The sequence below is a fragment of the Crocodylus porosus genome, unplaced genomic scaffold (assembly GCF_001723895.1).
Source record: "Crocodylus porosus isolate Cpor-Errol unplaced genomic scaffold, CroPor_comp1, whole genome shotgun sequence".
In the NCBI taxonomy this organism is placed as follows: domain Eukaryota; kingdom Metazoa; phylum Chordata; order Crocodylia; family Crocodylidae; genus Crocodylus; species Crocodylus porosus.
Window position 1 is genome coordinate 114,375,377 of NW_017728931.1, and position 15,618 is coordinate 114,390,994.

General features: G+C 43.4%; 1 long non-coding RNA gene across 3 annotated transcripts in view; it reads right to left on the minus strand.

The window, feature by feature from the left end:
• The window catches only part of LOC109315683, a 60,186-nt gene that overhangs the window by 23,356 nt on the left and 21,212 nt on the right, over window positions 1–15,618 (minus strand). Inside the window, exon 1 of one of the 3 annotated variants that reach the window (XR_002102579.1) lies at window positions 4,324–4,362. The exons of the other annotated variants lie outside the window; for them this stretch is intronic. This is a non-coding gene — a long non-coding RNA (uncharacterized LOC109315683). Of the gene's footprint in view, window positions 1–4,323; window positions 4,363–15,618 lie in introns of those variants that run through there. 3 annotated transcript variants of the gene reach the window in all.

Below are 15,618 nucleotides of genomic sequence, written 5' to 3' on the forward strand. Positions count from 1 at the left end.
ACATATGGGAATAACATGTTAAATTGCCTTCAAATTGTCTTCTTTGGACATATTTCTTCTTAATCTGTGTTCTATTTTTATCCTCTCCCAGAAAACCAGGTTTCAACTGGGTTTAGACAAACTTTTTTTTCATTCTCTCTATTAGGTTTTGTCCTTTGTTCATATAAAACCTCTGTCTTCTTAACCACACATGCAATGAATTGGATGAACTGGATGAACAATTTTGCATCAACCTAATTTGGAAAGACCTAAGCACTAGTGTATCCAAGGACACATTCAGGATTTTGTAAAGGTGGGGTGCAAGACTAGCAACCCATGTTGCAGAGGTGGCTGCAGTCCCACTCTCAGCTTTGCTGTGAGATCAACAGCTAGAGACATGTTTGAGTCTACAAAGAAGGTACAAATTCCACGCAACCCCCCTGCTCTCAGCACCCTTCCCTTTCCCGCCATGCTCAGCACCTTCTCTCCCCTCCCCGTCCCTCCTCTCCATTTCCCCTCCCTTGCCCACTCACAGCCAGGCTGAGCTGGTGTAAGAGGGAACTGCAAAGCCATTTCAGCTGTACTCCTGCTGGACTGAGGGGGAGCTGGGCTCATTCAGAGACAGCAGGACAAGAAGAATTGTCTTCTTTGGACATACTTCTTCTTAATCTGTGTTCCCACTCCCTGAGTCTGCTCCTGGTTTTGACAGGGAACAACTTGGGGAAACAGGCAGCAGGATTCTGCCTACTGCTGCTGCTGTCCACAGATGAGCCTGGCTTCCTATTCAACCTGGCTGGAGCAAGCAAGAGGGCTCTGGGCCTGCCCATCAGCTGGGCACTATGATGATGGTGGATATGTGATTGTATGAACACTTTTTTCCTATACGTATCACAGCTATTCTATATCTTAGTGCTCATAAGCTTCTACCTGGAGTCAGCAACCAGAATCACATTGACAAGAATCTTTTTAACTTCAATTGGCTACATTCCAAATCCAAGTTAGCCAACACCTCCATAACTGATCTTCAGTATGCTGATGAATGTCATGTGGCCACTCAATTGAAGAGTTCCAGGTCAGTCTTGACTGCCTCTGTGAAGTGTATGAAATGGTTGGAGTCACTGGGTACATCTACATGAGATGCTATGTTGCCATAGTAATGAGCTACATTGCCAGGCACAAACCATGATGCCACCACTACCACACAGCAGCAATGACCTGCCACACAGTAGGGTCAGAAATGACCCATGTGGTGCTGGGATTGTGCAATACTGGTGGTTACTAAATGACTGCATAGTAACAACTGTGTAGTTGGGCACACATGTAGATGCACCTACTGTTGACTTCACAAAAAGCAAGATACTTTACCAAAACCAACCAGCTCCTTCTCCCCACAGTGTAATTAAAAGACAGTCCTTGGTGAATGTCGACCATTTCCCCAACTGTAGCCATCTTTTCCCAAAAAGTAAACATAGATGACAATATTCAACACCTGATAAAATCTGCCAGTGTTGCCTTTGGTCATCTCTTTATCATGACATCAATACCCAGACCAAACTCCTCCTCTACCAGGCTGTTATCATCTCTACCCTGTTGGATATGAAACTTGGATGGTTGTGAAACTTGGATAACATATCAGAAATACCCAAAAGCCTTGGAATACTACCGTCATTGATGTCTTCAGAAAGTCCTCCACAACAATTAGAAGGACAGAAAAATGAATGCCAGTGTTCTTGCTCAAACAAATACTATCAGCATGAATGCTATGTTTATACAGCACATGCTCTAATAGGCAGGACATGCCATAAGGAAGCCTGACCACTGGTTCCTGAAACAGGCCCTATACTCCCAGCTCACAAATGGTCACCACAAAACAAGAGTCAAAGGGAAAGAACAGTGACCTGACATCATCTGGATCCACTTCTTCCTCTCAGAACTATTTGCCAAGTCTTCAATCATATATGTAGATCTCAGATTGGCCTTGTCATGTCCAGACTCAATAGTGAATTCCCTATCTACTGTCATCCTTGTATCAAGGTACAGCCAGCCAAGTGGTGACTGCTTACAGGCCACATCTAAAGGGGATGCTGACTGTAGTAGCACGTGACTACTGTGCACTAGCATCATGTGGCAGAAAGCATGATGTGACACTACTGCACAGTATTCTCAAGCTACTGCATAGTCAGCATCACAAAAAAGCTGTTTGGTGGTGCTATTGTGCAATGACTCCCAGTTACAGTGCAGTTATTTTGTATTTGTATAAATGACTAAATGACTGCACAGTAACAACTGAGCAATCAGAGTCTTGTGTAGACTTGGCCACAGGGTATTTCTTCCTGTTTATCTGAACTAGTGTCAAAATTAAGATCCTGTGTGGGCCAGCAACTGCATCTGCTAGGACTGCTCATGTGAATAAATGTGCTCCCTTAAAATGTTCTTCCTTAAAGTTTTCTCTGAAAAACTTAAAATCATAGACCACCTTCCAAGAAATACCCTCCTAGGCACAATGGATATTACCAGCTTATGTACCAACATCCCACACCAGGATGGCACCCAAGCCTGCCTTATATATCTACAAAAAAAAAGATTACAACTCAGAGTGCAGACCTAAAGATATTACTGAACTTATACACTTCATCCTTGCATACAACAGCTTCAATTTCAATAACCAACACTTCCTCCAGACCATAGACACAGCCAGCTATGGGCACCAAAATGGCCCCACAATGTGATAACCTTTTTATAAGCCACCTGGAAGAAGAATTGTGCTATCAAAGCCACTTTATAAATGACATTTGTCATCATTTGGACAAAAATACCAGAAATCTTTGATTGATTTCCAATACATATTCAGTAATCATCACACCTTTATCAGCCATTATCTTAAACACCCCAGCACCAACATTTCCTTTTTAGACACTATGATAAATATTCAGAATAGTAAAATAAACACCAACATATACATGGACCAACATACATATCTACGCAGAACCAGCAATCATCCTAAACACACCAAGAAAGCTGTAATGTACAGAAAAGTCCTCCAATGCCACCAAATTTGCACTGAGGAGAACACCTCTAATTGTCAGCTCACAAATCTCAAACAGGTTTTCACCCAACAACAAAACTCTCCCAGAGACATAGATCACACTTTTGAAGGATCCACCCAGATACCACATGAAGAATTGCTGCAGTACAAAAATAAATCCCCACAAACCACACACCATTAGTTATGACGTACCATCCTTCCCTGGAACCTATACAAAAAATCCTTAAACAATTGAAACTCATACCAGAAAAAGACCAAACTCCTAAAGAGATCTTTCCAGAACCAGTCATCCTAACCTCTAAACAAACATCAAACCTTGCTGACCACATCACCAGAAGCAAACTTCCTATGGCCCAAAACACACTGAATGGATCCAGACCATGCCAGAACAAGAAATGTAAAACCATCTCCATCATTTCCACAATAACTACACCCCACAAAATAACTATCACCATTCCTGGGTCTTACAGCTGCACCTCCAGAAATGTAATATATCTCATCCAGTGCACTGAATGCCCTGATGGAAACTACATAAGAGAAACAGAACAACAACTGCATACCAGAATGAACGCACACCAAAAATCTATCAAAGTCAAAAATATCCAATTATCTATGGGTTCACACTTCTCACAAGACAACCACTCTCTCTCCAGTCCTTAGTTCTAATCCTCAAAGGAAATTTACAAAACATGTTTCATAGATGAGCCTACAAACTTCACTTCATAAATCTACTGCAGACAAGAAAGAAGGGACTAAATCTAGACATTGGTTTTACAAAACATCATAAGCTGCCTGCCATCCAAAAACCGCAGGTAGCCTCTCTACATTTTACCAGTGACATACAAGCACCAGGTCAGCATTCTCCCCCACATACCCCGTCCACACACCTAGTTTTCTCATACCTATTGCCTCCCATCCTCTCAAATCCTTACTGCCAAACATTTGCATGTTCATAGACCTGCATTTTGAATATTGGCTTAAACTTCTATTCCACCCCAGATAGTACACAAACACCAGCAGATTCTCCCTATACCTGAAGGAGAATGTTTGTGCCCAAAAGCTTGTGATAGTTTCATAGAAAGTAGGGTCAGAAGGGACCTGAGCAGATCATCAAGTCCTACCCCCTGCCATGGGCAGGAAAGAATGCTTGGGTCAAACAACCCCATCAAGGTGATTATCTAGCCTCCTTTTGAAGACCCCAAGGATAGGAGTGAGCACCACTTCCCTTGGAAGTTGGTACCAGATCCTAGCCACCCTGACTGTGAAGTAGTGCTTCCTGATATCTAGCCTGAACTCACTTTCAGTCAACTTGTGGCTGCTATTCCCATCCACCACCACTCTCTGGATGCAGTCCTGCAGCTAATTTGCAATCCATCTGACTGTAAAGGCATCAACACCACAGTCACCTAACTTTTTAATGAGAATGGGGTGAGAGACAGTGTTGAAGGCCTTCCTAAGTCCAGAAAGATTACGTCCACCACAACACCTGCATCTAAGGATTTTGTGACCTGGTTCTTAGAAGGCAACCAGGTTGGTGTAACAGGACCTGCCCCTAATAAATCCATGTTGGTTGCCCCTAAGCATAGTCTCCCCTGCTGGTCCCTCGCAGATGTGCTCCTGGATAATTTTCTCAAAGAGCTTCCCCAAGACCAAGGTAAGACTAACTGGCCTATAGTTTTCTGGGTCCTTCTTCTTCCCCTTTTTGAAAATGGGGACCACATTGGCCCTTTTCCAGTCCTCTGGCACCTGGCCAGAGCACCATGAATTCTTGTAAAGCCATGCTAGGGGTCCCTCAATGACCTCTGCCAATTCTTTCAGGACCCTGGGGTGGAAATCATCTGGACCTGCTGATCTGAACACATCCAGCCCCACCAGAAGTTCCCTAACTAGGTCCACCCTGACCCTAGGCCTGGCTGTGCCTCTCCTGAGTCTGTCCGGAATCCAAGTTGGGAGTATGTCCCAGTCTCTGCTCAGAAAAATGGAGGCAAATAATTTGTTAAAGAGATCAGCTTTACCGTCTGGTGTAGATTGCCAAGTGTGTCCTGCAGGGGCCCCACATTACTTAGTGCCTTCTTTTTACTCCCTATGTATTTAAAAAAGGACTTTTTGTTATCTTTGATCCTGGTCACTAGTTCTAGTTCTGTCTCTGCTTTATCCTGCCTAACAGCCCCCCTACAGCCTCGAGCAATGGAGGTATAATCCTCTTTGGTGATGGCCCCTCCCTTTCATCAGGTATACACCTCCTTTTTAGATTTTAGACATTCCTGAATGCCTTTGGTGAGCCATGGGGGCTTTTGAACACTCTTGCCCCACTTGACTCACATTGGGATTGTCACCTTTGGGCTTGGAGAATCGTCTCCTTAAAAAACAACCATTCATCTTGGACTCCCAACTCCCCTGCCCTCCGAGACCTCAGTGCCTCCCCACCGAATTTCCTTAACTCATTGAAACTGGCCTTCCTGAAGTCAGAGGCTGCTGCCTTGCTGCAGGCCTTTAACACCCTGCACTGGTTGGTGAATTCCAATAGGCCATGATCGCTATCGCCCAGGTAGTTGAGAACCTGCAGTCCCCTCACCAGGTCATCGCCTGAGGCCAGGACCAGGTCCAGCAAAGCATTTCTCCTGGTGGGACTGTGCACCTCCTAGGTTAGGTGGAGATCCTGTATCTCAGCTAGGAACCTACATCAGTGGTCAGACCTGGCTGACTGCTCCTCCCAGAAGATGTCCAGGTAGTTTAGGTCACCCATGATGACCACATCCCTTGACCTAACTGTGTCCGCAAGCTGACCTGAGAATTCCCAGTCCATCCCTTCCCCATCTGGGTGGTTGACTGTTAAGTCCCTTTCCACCCGGCCCTCTTGTATCCTACCCAGAGCAGTTCAGTCTGCCCCTCCTCTGACCCCATGTTGTTTGTTGAGGATGTGTATTGCTCTTTGATGGAGAGTGTCACACCCCCACCTTTCCTTCCCATTCTATCCTGCCTGAACAGTCTGTAGCCCTTGATGTTGTGTTAGTTAGCAGGAGGGCAAGTTCCTCCTGCTTGTTCCCCATACTATGAGCATTATTGTAAAGGCACTTAAGGCCTCCTATGGGTGCATGCACCCTACCCCCTCCCCCCCGATCCCAGGACTATCCAGACCCCTGACACTTACCTGAGTACTTCTTGTGCTTGTCACCTGTCTTGGCTGGGAAGTCTCCTCGTGTCCTCCTGTGGCCTCATCCCCCAGCGAAGCTAGTTGAAAGCACACCATATGAGATCAGCCAACCTGGAAGAGAAGACCCCACTGACCCCACCATGGGCTCCATCTGAGTGGAGGCCTCAGAGGAACCCAGGGTAGGTGGCACCACCAGAGTGGGTTCCGCAGTGGCCAGCCTCCATGTCCTTACCACTAGGGCGTGGTCCCTAGCAGCCACTCCCCATGTTCTTACCATGTTGGCAGAGCTGTAAGTCTTCCTCTCTCTCTTGCTGGAGACTCCTTCCTGGCTCCTGCTGCACAAATGCCTGTTTGTGCACTCTGTTTGCATACAGCTCGGAAGCGTGGCTCCCTGCTGGCTCAGTTAAGAGGGATCCAGGGGGCTCTCCTTCTGGATCCTCTATAGCTGTGCCGGCTTCCCTGCCTGACTTACCCTTAGAGGATCTGCTGCCACTGCTTCTGCCTCTACTGCCACTGGTCAATACAGGGGGCACACGTGTGCTGGAGGCACACATGTGCCCACTCTAGACTCAACCCCCAACTGCCGGAGGCTTGATCAAAACATGGCTTTTAAGGGCCACGGTTTGAATTACCCTCACCGAGCCAGCAGTCAATTGGTCTGCTCTGGCCTGGCTCAGCCAATCAGGCTGCTCCGGGCTTCCCCGAAACAGTCTATGGTGGAAGGCCACCTCTGTTTCTCCCCAAAAACTCTGATCTGTGACAATTTGGTTAGGATGGGCCCTGCAGAGGATACACACCTTACCCTAGCTCTTTAGGTAACCTAAGCTGGATACATTCCTGAAGAAGGGGGGAAACCTGCTCCCTCTGCCTACGTGACTGGCATCACATACCTGGGTGAGGGGCTTGGGCTCCCTGGGGAGCTAGGAACTGCCAGTCTGCCCAGCAACTAGTGATGCATTTCAAATTGGTTGACTGACAGCCAACAGGTGCTGGCCTCCATTGGACCAGGTAAATGAGGTCATAAAGGCTATATAAGTTAAGGACTGCCCAGGAGAAAGGGGCAGCAGTGATGAGGAAGTCTCACAGAGAGAGAAGAGCTGGAACATCTGAAATTTGCTCTCTCAAAACTCATGATCAAGGAACTGCCTGCCTCCAGAGGGAGTCTCCACCTGCCTCTGGATGATACTTGTGAGTAAGCTACATGAGATCTAACTAGCTTGCAGTAACTCAGATGCGTGATCAAAGGCTACCCAGCCATGCCAGTTTGCTCTATGGTATTTCTCTGCTATTGCTCTACCCTGTACATTATTCCAACCCTACCCCTTGTAACCAATAAAGTTCCCCTCTGTACCTAGCATGGGAAACTTATTGGAAGTGGGTCTAGATTATTTCTTGGGGTCCCCTTGGTTTGGCTGACTAAGGGAGACCACTACTGGTGCTTCCGACTGAGGGAAGCATCCCAAGTTCTAGAAGTGAATCAAGTACCCTCAAGGTCTACTAGGTCTGTATTTCCCAGGGTGCACAGAGCTAGAATCAAGCCCATCCCTGGGTGGTGACAGGTTAGTAGGCTAGTAGGTGTGCTCCAGGAAGGGGGCTGGTCAGATGTGAGGCACCCCCAGGGAGGCACTCAGAGCCTGGAAGGTGGTCAGGCGCAGTGAGGTGGGTGGCTCAACGCAGAAGCGGCCTCCTACTGGCCCGCCACACAGCCTGCCGGCAGCCCTGCTCCCTGTGTCTCCCTCCCACAGGGAGAGGTCTGGTTCCTGGGGTGGCTGCAGCTGCTGCCCCAGGGATCAGCCTCCAGGCAGTCCTCCCTCACCCAGGGGAAAGTTCCCCCCTAGCCAGCTGCCTGCCTGTGCCCCACAGAGCATGCCAGTTTGCACACTCTGTTCATGTATGGCTCAGGAATGCAGCTCCGTGCTAGCTCAGTTAATAGGGATCCAGGGGGCTCCCCCTCCAGATCCTCTACACCTGTGCCAGCTTCCATGCCCCACTTAGCTTTTGAGGATCCACCACCGCTGCCACTGCCTCTGCTGCTGCCAATTCTGGTAAGTACAGGGGGCACATGTGTGCTATGAGGCTGATTTGGGTTTTCTAAATTACTTTCAATAGGTATTTCAATAACCTAAAACCTTCCTTTGTCTCTTGATGAGTAATGTCCTATTGTCTGGCAGTTCTAAGCCTTTAAATGCAAAAACCATCAATATTGACCACTTTTTTGACAACACAATAAGAGGACTCATTCCAAGTGGAAAGTTTTACCATTTATTTATTTAAAGTCACATTTAATATTATCAATAACAAAGGTACAAATTATTATGGCATACATTTAAGTAAAATAAAATACTTCGACTCAAATTTGATATCAAGTCTGTGACATGTCATACACTGGATATCCTTAATCTAGGTATTCATTGGTATCACTATTTTCTTCAGATGATTCTAGAACAGTAGCTTTACTTGGCTCATCTGAATGTCCATTTTTATAGTTTAGAAGCAATTTCACTCCTCCTGGCAGTCTACTTCTAGTATGTCTCAGGTTCCAACAAATCCATCACTGAAGTCCACCCAGAATTGTTGTTTGAAGGATTCCAGAGGAAGTCTTTCAGATTTATAGTGCACCACTTGCCTCCATTTACATGCACGAGCAGTGGACAAACTATCACTCACAGGATCATTGTAAAGTATTGTGACAGTGAATAAAGCCAGTTTACTGAAGAGATATTCAGTGAGCCCCTCGTTTTTTCCAAGTTGTTGCATCATCTCCATGTACCAAATCTTTTGATTGTAAGATTCACTTCATTGATGTCACTTTACCACAGCCAGAGAAACCTCTCACTGTGTTGACTCCAGTGAGTCTGTAAACCCCAAGAGCAGCAGACACTACATCACACGGTGGAAGTAATGAATGGCAGTATTAGTATGACAGTACATCTCCTGGTTTCTTCTTGCATAGCTACATATCTTGCTCAGTCCCATAACTAAATGTAGGAAGCATCAACCAATTCATCAGTGTCTTTAAAATAAAAAATGATGCTGCAGGTATTATCCATTTGAGCTGCATGGAAGAATACCCTTGTGTCAGCTTCACACAGTGATTTCAATATAAAGTACACATCACGTTCTCCAGATTTCAAATCATAGCAGATGAGATTCATTGTGAAACACAGGTCTGCATGGTGGAAGTAAGGAAACATTCAAGAGGAAACATTGTTGTCTCATTTTTTTAGAATGCTTTGACAGAAAAGAGTGCCAGAATGCTCCAGTAGTCATTTGCTGATCAGAAACAGGGTAGATGTTAGGAACACTCAAATGACTTTGAGTGATGCTGCTGCTCATGTTGTTTTGTATTAGTCTTCAACATTTCATCGTAATAAACCTCATTAATGAAGTTAAATGCCACTCTTTGTGGGTGTTGACCAACAACATACTTGAAGAGACTGAGCGCATATTCAGACCAGGTGCTGCTTGGTGAGACTTTACTCCATATTGCTCCAACATCTATTAATGCACAATAATGTGATGTGGTGAGATTGACTGGTTCATCGATGTTATGAACTTTGATTTGACAGGTTTGTAGAATGTCCCATCTGCTGTGAAGAGAAAATGGCCAAAGGAAGCATTTTGTATTGCATGATGTCTTCTAAAGTAATGGTACTCTCTTTTCTCTTGGTTGGAAGGTCAGTGACTTGTTTCATTGCAATATTGTTCCCTACAGCCTTACTTGCTCTTGGTTGGAGTTGTCTTTGTCACAAAGATCTTGTTTTTCTTTATGGTGATAGTGCCATGTGTTGACGGAGTTCCAAAAGAAAGTCTCCCCAGAATGTTTTCCACCATCCCATTACTCTCATCATGGGCTGTGTGGAGACTCTTTCTTACCTCTTCTGTTGCTGGCTCTCTAAAGCAAAGGGAGCAAAGTGTTGGTTGATTCAAATCCCATGAATCCATGTTCCATTCTTCCAGAGCTGGCTTCACGGCCTCAACAACCTTACAGTCCATCTCCATTCTTGACACACCCAGTTCTGGAGATACAAGGTTGCTTGAAATGAGCCACCTGCTTTAGTCGTTCCCTTAACTGCATAATAACTGGTCTACTGAATATATTGATTGTAACCATGGATATATTCTGAGGAAATCCAATCCATCCCTCACTTCTTCAAGCATCTTAGATAGCTGACATTTCCATAAATTGCTAACAGTGTAAGTATTCTACGCCAAGTCAATAAGTACTCGTCAAAATTTGCTTCACCTCTCAGACAATGGTAATCTTGAAAGAGGATTTCAACATCAGTGATATAAGACAGAAAATACTTGGCCATATCTGATTCCCAACTAAGCACTTTTTCAAATACTAAATGTACCAAATCCTGAAAAGCAATTGAACTGCTGAATTCATGATGTCCATTTTCTGTAGCATGATCTACCAACTATTTCAAACTGTCAGTTGCTTGAGAAGTCTTCTGGATGTATCTATGGATTAGCATATTCAGTAAACCTTCTGTTACTAGTTTTTGGATGTGCATTCCTCTGTTGTAATGTTTACTCAAAAATGTTCTATGTGCACTACCTGCAGCAACAACTAATTCTTCAAGACCACTACCAGCATATGTCTTTCTTACAGCACTGAGATAAGATGTTTCTGTGTGAAATCTGCCAAGTACCCCTTTCACATGAGGCCATCTATTCTCATCTTCACAAAGGGCCTCTTCAATATATCTATACACTGTTTTATCTGCAACCAGCTAAGTCACTGGCCTCTTCTTCAGGTCAGTAACTTTTTGGCACCAATCCATCATGTCTATAAAAAGTTCTTTACTTGGAAGCTGTGCGTAACATTTAATGCATGTTTCCCACATTGCTTTCAAGAGAGCAATGATATCCAGTAAATGCTGGGACCCTTCCATATGGTTGAATCACTCAGAGAAGTGAATGGGTGGTAAACCAGTACACCAATATTCCCTCAAAACTAACCTCTAACCTTCATGGTTATGGATGAGCATGTAATATGCCACTCCCATAATTTTTGGTGATAGCTGGGCAGACTAGACTTTTCTGAGCTTCAAGCTTTGGTATAACCAGAGTTGTTGTTTCTGAAATAGTTCATTCTTGGTTAAATAAAATTGGCTGTCCTATAATTACATTGTATAATGGCTTGCTTCAGAGCCTGGTAACCCATTTTCATTGAAATCATTGTTATCCATGGCAACAGTACAAGCCTGGCCTAGAGCAATTTCACTTGGACACAGCTGACTATGCTCAATTGCCTGCAGTGTAGCCACTGAAAGTATTGAACTATGGTCAGCTTTGCAGTGTTCCTGTAGTGCCCATGCAGAAATTTCATCAAGAACATCATTATAAGATATGCTGAGTTTCATTTCCTTCAAGATTTGGATGAGTTCCTTATTACCCATCATATTGTGAACATACATAGTTAATGTGATTTACATTGGCTGTCACTTTTCTGTGATTAGATGCAACAATCCTTCAAAAAGAAAATGTACAGTGACTTGCAATCATTCTGCAACCAGTGTGTGACTTTCTTCAAATGTAGAATGAAGATTGCCAAGTAATGCCACGAGATTTTGAATGTCATTGGGTATATTGTCCTCTTCTGGTTCATTGATCCTATATGGCCTTGGGATTCCAGCCTCCATCTGATGGTTGGAGTAAAGAAGCTTGGCTACATTCTGTATCAGTTCTGGAGTATCTATACCCGAACTATTCACTGCACTTCCAACATATGATCTTCTGTGCTTGGGGGAATAAACTATGGATGATTCATTTGTTTGATACCTGCACTGAAACCCAATGTCTTTTCCAAAATGATCTTCAAGCTTCTTCCACAGAGATCATATAGCATGTCTGTCATCACAAGTATTTCATATTTCTTCATTGGTGATTATCATAGATTTCATAGACATTAGGGCTGGAAGAGACCTCGGAAGATCATTGAGTCCAGCCCCCCACCTAAAGGGCAGGAAGTCAGCTGGGGTCATAGGATCCCAGCAAGATAAGCATCCAAATTATTCTTGAAGGTGTTCAATGTAGGTACTTAAACCACCTCTGATGACAGGCTGTTCCAGACCTTGGGGGCTCAGACAGTAAAGAAATTCTTCCTTATGTCCAGCCTGAAATGGTCTTGTAGTAGTTTATAACCATTCGATCTCGTCTTTTGATCTCGTCATCCCTTGGGGTGCTCTGGTGAACAAACGTTCCCCCAGATACTGGTGGTCACCCCAATAAACTTATAGGTGGCCATCAGGTGCTATCAAACTCTTTGTAGCTGCTCATACTCGAAGACTATGTCTTGTAGTGTATATACTTCTATGTGGACTTCTACAGTCTCAGCAAGAGAAGCACAGAGCTGATGGAAAGCCTCATTCTGTTTCTCGGCTAACCATTTTTGCCATTGTTGATAATTTTCTTCTTTAGTTTCTCTCACGTGGTTATTATAGACAGGTCTGCAAAAATTATTTCCAGCACCCTTTATTATAACATGTCCAACACTGCTGCTTTCAGTATTCCACCATCATTGTTACAGTAAGTAACCAAAAATTGCAAACAATTCCTTTTGTTCTCATCTTGAACATATTGGACTGCACCAGAAAAGTTTTCCAAACACCATCTGTTTCAATTCAGTGAAATTTTACAGATAACCTGTTGCATAGGGAGTCTCTAGTGCTTTTCCCTTCCTAGGGTCTTCACAAATTACACAAAAAGAAACTAACAAGGAATATCTTTGACTACTTCTTACTCATGATTCATTTGGTTCATTAGTAACTTAGGTATCGGTCTCTTTTGCTAGACTTAACAGATTCTGTGCCTCTTGTGTACACTTCAGGTTAATGTCTACAAGATTTTAACTTACAGTTTTTATGTATTTCTTTAGCTTATCATCAACCTGTATTCACTCATAAAGAGTATCAAATCATTTGCATAATTCCTTCCACTCTTGGGCTAGGAAAAGACATTACACATAAACCAATTTAAATGATCAGAAACTGATTTAAACCTATAACAGAAGAGATCTTCAGTGCACATAAACCAGTTTGAGAATGGATGAAACCAGTTTGAGGTAAATCTGGTTGAATGTAGCATCAGACTTAACTGATTTTGCTCAAACCAGTTTATGTGATGTCTATCCCAGACCCCTCACTGGTTTAAGACAAACTAGACCCCCCATCATCCTGGCATGCTCTCTGGGATGGGCAGTGACTTCTGCTCCACAGCAGGGCTGGTCCCTCCCCTCTGCTCTCTGGCTGGGGCTCCAGAGACTGCGGGCTGCTTCCCCACTCCCCTCACCACCCCCTGCTAAGCAGGAATTCCTCCTTCCCCTCTGCCTTGCTGAGGAGGTGTTTGTGTATTAGCTAGCAGACCACATGCTGGCTACGGTCCCTGCTTAATCAACATGTAGAATCAACAGACAGCTAATCAACAAGTAGCTAGTAATGTCCCTTTGTTTTCTTTATTGGGTGATAAACACTGTTAACAATTCTCTGCTGGGTTAATCAAAACTCCTGCTGGAGCTTGGCCATGTCCTCTCAGCTCCATGCCATGGAAGGAAGGGAAGGCTGCTCTAGCACTCCCTGGCTTCTAGCCTGAGCCACTGTAGACATGTGCCTGCATTTCTGGGATATCTGTCCAGTTACAAAACTGATTTAGCCCAGCCAGATTAGATTAACCTGCAAAGGCTGAATCAATTCAGGCTCAAGATTTTTGAATGTCTATCCCTAGCCTTGAGATTTTTGTGCAAGTATATTCCATCCTAAGAAAGTTCCTGGAAAAGTTATTGTAAGAGGTTCTTTTTGGATGTTGACTTTTTTTCACATATGACACATTCTTATTGAATGTTTTAGGTTTTTTCTTGGTTTATTCTGGAGATGCTGCAACTAAAACTACTGGCTTCTTGGTTTGTTGGGAAGTTCCAGCTCATGTTCTATTATCCATTGTCTTTAACTATTCACCTTCTCTTCATTCACTAAAAAGAAGTAATAAAAAAAAAAAATTGCTATGAAGTAACAACAAAAGGATAGGATTACCAAAACATTAAGAGTGCATACCATTATATGCTATATGTTGTGCCTTAAAAAGCAGTGAGTAATGTTGTTATTTTGCGTTTAAAGGCTTAGTGCTGCTAAACAATGGGCCATTACTCAATAAAAGACAAAGCCAGTTTGTAGGTTATTGCAATACCTATTTAAAGTCATTTAGAAAACCAAAATCAGTCTCATAGGTACTGTGATATTGACATTTATTCATCTGATAACTCATTTTTTAAAGATGGTGGCCAAATGCCAAGATTAAAGAAGTGACCGTCAAGATAAATTTATTCCTTTTCCTTAGCACCTCAGTTATGAGTTTCAAAAATAAAAAATAAGTCCCTTCCAAAAAACATATGGTCTTTATATATATGACTGGACTATAAAGAACATTTTTTCGAACTATTGAGTTGGTCTAATAAAGGATATCACATTTACCCAAAGAACCTTGTCTCCCTTAAATATGTTTTTGAAAGATCAGCATCATTAACCTTAAAAATCAATATCTGTAGAGATTGTGAATTTACAAATCTGTAACTCTTATTAGTGCACTGACTTACATATGCTGTACTAAATACTGGCAGACAGTCCCTTCCTCCTATTGCTTCCCACCCCTTCCTCCTACATACTACCCACCTGAGTAAGTCACAGGCAGAATCTAGCCATAAGAAATCATGCTGTTCTAATACAGTAGGAGTGATTCTAGAAGATGAAGCATACAGATGACTGGAAAAAGCTGAGGCTTCTATTATTCTACTGAACTGCTCATTTTGTTTCTGCCTACACTTCTCTTTCACTGCTTTTGCTGTGTGCACCTGACCCCCCTAGCATGACACCCAAGGTGTAAGTTTTGTTGGGTCAGGACTTCATCTTTGTTTCTATAAACTATATAGTACAACTGAGCTCTCTGATCTATTACTGGAATTCCTCTGTGTTACTACAGCAAAAATATATAATGTATAGCAGTAATAAAAATATATTATTAATGACTATAAATATTGCATGAATGAGTGTGGGAATGATAACAGTTTATAGGAGCAATTGTTAGGATCCAACATTAGGGTGCATACAGACGTTCAGGGAGGTTAGATTAGAACATGTTAAAAATGACTACCTGATCTAACTTCATTCTGCTAGTTAGGTGGATCTAAGTGCAAAAATACAGAAGTTCAAGAAGGATAGATCAGTCTAAAAATGGTGACCCAATCTAAGTTAACCCCACCTCCAAGGCAGTCTAAATTAGATTGAATTGGTCACAGATCTAACTGTCTTAAACTTCTGTATAGTTCCCAGTGCAGACCCAGGGCTGGCAACTCTGGAGCTGTGCTATTCCTACCATCCCCCCGCCCCCTTCCCCCAGGCTATTTTAACTATTTTTAGCCCCCCTGGCACTTCATCTTCTC